Source organism: Pelodiscus sinensis, chromosome 14, assembly GCF_052426305.1.
Source record: "Pelodiscus sinensis isolate ZL-2025 chromosome 14, ASM5242630v1, whole genome shotgun sequence".
Lineage (NCBI taxonomy): Eukaryota > Metazoa > Chordata > Testudines > Trionychidae > Pelodiscus > Pelodiscus sinensis.
In genome coordinates, this window is record NC_143065.1 from 40,855,537 (window position 1) to 40,863,021 (window position 7,485).

Genomic DNA, 7,485 nt, shown 5'->3' on the forward strand with positions numbered 1-7,485 from the left:
AATGGACCAGGATGCATAGGAAAGAAAAAAAAGATTCCATCTCCTCCCTCCTGCAGAGCCCTGGCTAGAATCTAGATCCAAAGATCATGCAAATGTAAGAAGCACTTGAATGTATCTGGTATTTTTTTTAAAAATCTATGGATTATACTTTCATCAAAATTGGAGCTGCTGGCCTGAACTAAAGCCCCAAATCACTCCCACAAGACCAAATCCAAACTGGGCCAGTCATTAACCATAAGCTCCACATACCTGAGTGTGAGGTTGGGGTCTTAGTCATGTGTCTCCAGGCTTTCCTGGTGTTGGTGATATGCAACCCCTGACTTACAGCTTCATTGCTTTTTAAATAAAATATATCAGATGATTTTTATTTCAAGAAAAATGTGGAGAAATTGGAGAGGGTCCAGAGATGAGCAACAAGAATGATTAAAGATTAAAGATCTAGAGAACATGAGCTATGAAGGAAGACTGGAAAAATTGGGTGTGTTTAGTTTGGAAAGGAGAAGACCGAGGCTATGTCTAGACTGCAGGCTTCTTTCGGAAAAAGCTTTTCTGGAAGAGATCTTCCAGAAAAACGTCTTCCAAAAGAAAGTGTCCACACTGCAAAAGCACATCAAAAAAGCCATCTGCTTTTTCAAAAGAGAGCGTCCACACTGAATGGACGCTATCTCGCATGTTAGCTGTGATTACTATGGAGGGAGTGGCCACCAGGGCACCTGTGCTTTTTCCTCTTCTTTCGAAAGAATTCCCTCTTTCCCCATCGACACAGGCCTTTTTCCAAAAAAGCTTTTTCGGAAAAATGCTTCTTCCTCGTAGAATGAGGATTACCAATGTTGGAAAAAAAACCTCTATTCTTTTGATTTTCTTTTGAAAGAACACAGTTGCAGTGTGGACGTAACAAGTTTTTCTGGAAAAATGGCAGTAGTGTAAACATACTCTGAGAGGGGACATGATAGCAGTTTTCAATTATCTAAAAGGGTGTCACAAAGAGGAGGGAGAAAAATTGTTTTCCTTGGCCTCTGATAATAGGACAAGAAGCAATGGGCTTAAACTGCAAGTTGTGGAATCTCCATCTCTGGATATATTCAAGAGCAGGTTAGATAGATATCTATCAGGGATGGATAGTCCTAGTTGATGGCCTTTTACTCTGGATTGATTTCACTTGTTCTGAACATAGGGATTCTGTACCGTAGAACCAGACAGGTGCTTGGTCCTGCCATGAGGGCAGGGGACTTAACTTGATAACCTCTAGATGTCCCTTTCAGTTCTTATATTCTATGGCCCATTCCTCAGGCATTGGGAGATGCTGCAAAAATACCGCTGCCTCAGTAGCTTGGCAAATAACAAAAAGTTATTTCAATGCACACTCATGTAAATCCACGCAGGTGCATTTCTGGCCCAAGAGGAGAATAACATCCCAGTGACTGCTTTGCCCTCCAGCACCCTGAACGTGGTCATTCCATAAACCAGAAGGCATTCATCTCCCACACAGGTAGGCGATTGAGTGCTGTGGGCTAGGAAGTCGGAAACAGGTTTGCCTGGTGCAGAGAGATGGTTTACCACTGCAGTGTGAAAAAAAACCACAGAGTGCTGACCACTGTGGAAATAAAAACCCCTTCCTGCACCAAAGAAACCTCTTTATTCCAGAGCTTTCTATTTATGAGCTTGCTCAGTGAACTATGAAAACAAGAAAGGTTGCATGTGCGAAGCAAATTTCTCATGTTTACTAGTTATGCAACTTTAACTTTGCACTTGGCACTTAGTTACCAGGCTGCACTGACAGACTGTGAGCCAACAGTGCGGTGCTATGGCTGAACGTGTGTCTCGGGCATGCATTAGAGGTGGGCCAGGAGGTTCTGATCCATTTCTCAACTTTGCCTTAGCTCAGAGCCCAGCTCTGTTGCATATCTAGTGATACAGTGCAGTATAGCTTGCTGGGCACAAGATTATAATGAGGCCACATTCCTTTGTCTTTTTGACAGCATACTGTTGGTTCCTTTGCCAGCAATTTTGACTAGGCTAAGATTTCTAAAGAGAACTGGATCCCTAAATCACCCTGACAATAAAGGTCAGCTAAGGGCCTCTGTGGGCTCTTTTTGAAAGTCCCCATCTTCAAAACAACAACAAAAATGAGGAAAGACTTAAACTGGCACAGAAGAGATGGGCTTTCCCTGGTAAGATTAACAGCACTTCATTTGTGTAAACTAGTGCAATAATTCAGGACTATTAAGAGACCAGATATGGTGCCCTAGGAATTATGGGCCAAATTCTGTGGCTAATTCAGACAGGTGCAGCATCTGTGCACCTATCAGAAAATCTGCACCCGCAGCAAGAGCTAGGATTTGGCTGGTATATTCGGATTTTCCTCCAAACTCACAGAACCACAAGAGGGTGTTCCACAGCCAGGCCTAGAGGCATGACTTGCCTATAAGTGAAACCAGTGACAGAAAAATGACTCCAGAGAAGTGTCCATATTGAAACACATAACCTGGCTCACGGCACCCCCATCTACATTGGTCATCAAGACCATGAAGGAAAATCCACCCACTGAGGTTTCCCGCACCAAGCTAGCCTAGAAAGATGAGCAAGGGTGGCTTTGCTTGAAGACCCTTAAGATGGGTTTGGCCACAAGATGCTTTGTTTACCATCAGCGCCCACAGGTCGGACTGCCCACTGCTCTAAGTGGCTGTGGTTGCCATTCACAGCCATGGGAGTTGCAGAAAGCAGCAGCCAGCACATCCCTGTGTCCTGCACCACGTCTCGCAACCCCCATTGGCCAGGAACTGCCACACAGCGCCACTGGGAGATGCGGGCCACCGTATCTACCGGCACTCAAGGTAAACAAAGCATCTCGCGGCCACACCAGCTGCATCCCCTGATGGACCAGGAGCCAAAGGTTGCCCACACCTGTGCTCAGTGAATCATTTAATCGCTCTGTGCCTCAGTTTCCCATATGAAAAATATCTAGGAAAGAGCATGGCAGAAAGGGATCTAGGGGTCATAGTGGACCACAAGTTGAATATGAGTCAACAGTATGACGCTGCTGCAAAAAAAGCAAATATGATTCTAGGTTGTATCAACAGGTGTGTTGTAAGCAAAACTCGTGAAGTCATTCTGCCGCTCTACTCTGCACTAGTTAGGCCTCAGCTGGAGTACTGTGTCCAGTTCTGGGCGCCACATTTCAAGAAAGATGTGGAGAAATTGGAAAGGGTACAGAGAAGAGCGACAAGAATGATTAAAGGTTTAGAGAACATGACCTATGAAGCCAGGCTTCATGAACTGGGCTTGTTTAGTTTGGAAAAAAGAAGATTAAGGGGGGACATGATAGCGGGTTTCAAATATCTAAAAGGGTGTCACAAGGAGGAAGGAGAAAATTTGTTCCTCTTGGTTACTGAGGACAGGACAAGGAGTAATGGGCTTAAAGTGCAGCAGGGGAGGTTTAGATTGGACATTAGGAAAAAATTCCTAACTGTCAGGGTGGTCAAATATTGGAATAAATTGCCAAGGGAAGTGGTGGAATCTCCCTCTCTGGAGATATTTAAGAACAGGTTAGATAGACATCTGTCAGGGATGGTGTAGACGGAGCTTGGTCCTGCCTTGAGGGCGGGGGGCTGGACTCGATGACCTCTCGAGGTCCCTTCCAGTCCTATTATTCTATGATTCTATGAAATGAAAATTAAGGCTGGGTTTTCCGTTAAACTAAGTTTTCCACAGAAAGCATCTGTTCTCTGCAGAAAATGTAATTCTTTCCTTAAAAAGAATATAGCACATTTTCCATTAAAAGACCCATTCCATTTTCCAACCAGCTGTAATAAAATTAATAAAATAAAATGATCATAAAATAATACTTCTTTTTTTCCCCTTCCTTTGCCTCTCCTGCCTATGTATATTGTAAGCAATTTGAGACAGGGTCTGTCTCCTACACTATAGTGACTTACGCCTCTATAGTGACTTACACACTAGCAATATACGAATGAATAGCACCTGGGCAGAGGGAATCAGAAACACCATTCAGGTGCTGTGTCTGACTTTCAAAGCCAGGCGTGGCCTCACCGGCAACTGGCTATTTGCTAAGTGTAGTGTCAAGGCCCCTGTGGGGTGGACATGGACACGGTGATCTCAGGAGAAGATGTGGGCCCACCTCCAGCAGGATTTATTCAGGCAAAACACCCACTGAAGTATGGCCAACAACTGGAGCTAGCCTTCATGGAATCCCGGGGAACCCCTGGCAGGTGTGAGGTAGCTAGCTCTAAAAGCCCTGGGGTGCCCTACTCCTTTTTAAAGAAGATTTGTTGTGGTATTTGCAGACAGAGGAAGCCAGAAGGAAGAGGCATTCTGCTTGCATTTCTCAAGCATCCCATGTCCTGTCAAGAGGAAGCTCACAGCAAACTCTCGGAACACAACTGTGCCAATAAAAGGAGCTCTGCCGTCCCAGGTGCTGGCATTTCCTCTTCGACCCTTCTTAGAAGCAAGAAGCCAGCCGAATTTATGGTAGAACAGCTCAGATGTTACCAGCAGGAACTTTCCGTTCCCTTCAGCAGGCAGCTTCAGTCAAGCTTCCGGTATCTGCAGAGCCTCAGGTGTGCTGAGCAAACACACACACACACTCTGGACGATACAAACCAGCTGCAGCACCGGCAGGTGTTTGTGGGGCAGCCTTTTGTTCCCCACACTGGAGCCATCATTGCAGCACTCCAAAACCCCTGCAATAATTCAAGTATAAGAGCAATAAATTGCATACTGGTTTGCATAAGAACCCGGCAATAGAGAGAGCAGAGGGAATTCCTGTCACAAGCCTGCTGGAAGCCATAAAAGCTTCGGTAAACTCCCCAAGCTCAGCACGGCTCTGGCAGAGGCAGCTACAGTGCAACAATTGGGGTCCCGTCCCTTTTAAAGTGTCGCCACCAATTGTTTGTCGTTAACGACACAAGAAATGGACAAAGAGCAACGATCTGTGTTGGGGAGGGTGAGGATCAAAACCTAAACCTTGGATCCAAGCACCCGAGAGATGGTCAGAACCAAAAGATCTTCAGGCTTTTAACAGTAGTGCTAGTCTATTTCCAGTCGATGAACAAGTATTGGCAGTGACAGGAGAGGTGTAATCTGAACAAATGCACAACTAGAAACAGTCCCAAGGAGCTAGTAATCTGAAGAGAAAAGACAGACAAGGCAAAGTGACTAGCCCCATTTTACAGATGAGGAACAATGGAGGCACAGTGCAACGTATGGCTTGTCTAGGTGGATACTGTACTGGGAGTTTCATAGGGTTTCATGTCACACCTTGACTTGCTTTGTCTTGGGGTTAGTCTACAGCACGTAAAGACCTGCTATGTGGACAGGAGAGCACTCTCCTGTGGGCATAATTACTCTACCTCAGCGAGACGCAGATGCTATTTTGGCAGCATATCTCTGTACAGACGCTGCTTTAAGTCAGCGTGACTGACGTCCCTCTGGGGGCAGTTTTTACATCAGCTTAAGAGGTAGCCTAGACAAACCCTTAGCTTTCCTCAGTGTCTCTGTGTATGTAAGTCCTTAGTGACTCCCAAGGTCACCAAGAAGGTCGGAGGCCGAGACAATAAGACTCTGGAGTCGTAGGGCTGGTCTACAGAACAGAGTTTGGTTTCTGGAAGCTGCTATGCATTGCCCTATTTGTGCGTTAAATTTGTCTTCAGCTGCTGTAAGTACCCCATTAGGGCTACACAATAAAACCACCTCCCTGAATGGCGCTGAGCCATGATCTGCCTACCAAGATTAACACAGTGAGCATGTAAATATGGCAGGAGTCTAGTGCCTTAACCACAAAGCCGTTCGTTCCCTAGCATGAATAACACCCCACAGGCATTCCCAAATACAACTCCTTGCTGCATTTCTCTGACCCCAGCACAGGCCACCAATGCTCTGTCTCTTGGGAGAATGAGTCCGTCTGGGAACGTGGCCCTGGGGACCAGGGAGATCTTCCTGGCCAATGTTATTCCAATCTGGTGGTGCTGCGTGTGCTACTGGAAATGCAGAAAGAAAAAAACAACAACCCAGTGTCCGCGCCCTCCTGTTCTGTATGTGTGAGCAATGCCAAACGGAGAGCAGCTGCTTACATTTAATAACACGCATTGTGTAAGTGAGCAGCACAGTAAGCAATTTGCTCAACAACCCAGGGACATCAGCACAATTCTGTATAACAGAAAAGAAAAAGGGAGGGCGAGGGGAGAGGCATTTGATAGCCAGGCCCTAAGGGAGCCGCTGTATAATACACGTTCATTTCATTATGCTTGCCCTCATAAATATTTATTACACATAATACCTCATCATTCTTCCTAGAATGGGTGTTGCATTATTGTTATATGCACAGGCGGCTTTCCCTGCTCTTCTGGTCCTCAGCCTCCTGCTGCCGGCTGTCCCCTTCTGCAGCTGGAAGTCAGGGAGAGGGGATAAATGAGAGTGACATAATAGTATAAAATGTCACCTAACACAGGACTTTACAGCTGGACAATTGCAGCTGTATTTTCCAGGGCGGGCAGGCCGGACAGAGGCAGAAAGTAGTGCAACTATAGACATCCTGTCTTCAAAATACGCTCACTGCATGATACCTTTCTGCAAACTAGAGCCCCGCTCCCCAAATCTGATCCCCAGGGACAGAGTCTTATACCCTCGTAGGCCTCTGCACAGATCCAATGATAGCACGGAGGCTGGGACTTTTTTACCATGGTCTATTGTCAGACCTCGACACGGTACATAGTATGGCCAAAGAGTATTTTAAATACCACTGCCGCACTGAGCTATTTTTATATAAAAAGGGTTACAGTCTAAGAAGAAGGGGTTTTACTTCTTAAGGGGTTTTACTTCTTAAGTTACACCAAAACAAGTAAGGTTTCAAACTCCACGCACGTAAAATACATGCAGCATTTGTTCTACTAGTTGGTATTTTCTAAATGCAATGAACCCTTCCGCTCGTGAGTTACTTAACGGGACTAACTATGTGAGTTTGTGAGAGTAGAACCAAATGGTAACTTCCCTTAATTTTTACACAGACACCCCCCAATTGGATCATTATTGAAGCTCTGACAGGACTACTGGGTTGAGCTAGATTTATGAAATTCTAAATTCACAAAAATTATGCAGGATTTATATGAACAGCACATAAAGGACATCTTTTAGATTAGCCTCATCCAATTCGTTTGAGTCTCCTGTACCGTCACATTAGTTCACTCCCTTTTTCTAAACAAATTCACTACCAATATAATAAAATACATTTTTACTGGAAACATCTCAGTATATTATGTGGCAGTTTGATAGGCCTGTTTACAAGATTCTGATTATGAAAAATAATATTTGCTCAGTGTTATAAAAGAATATCTACGCTTTACCCTGAAGAACTTTTTAAAGAATGGTCACCCTGAAGTCTGAATCTGTTAAGTTACTCACATTTCATAGCTTGTTACAAAACTTACTAACCAGGACTGGTTTTCAGTGTAAATAACACATGTGACATCA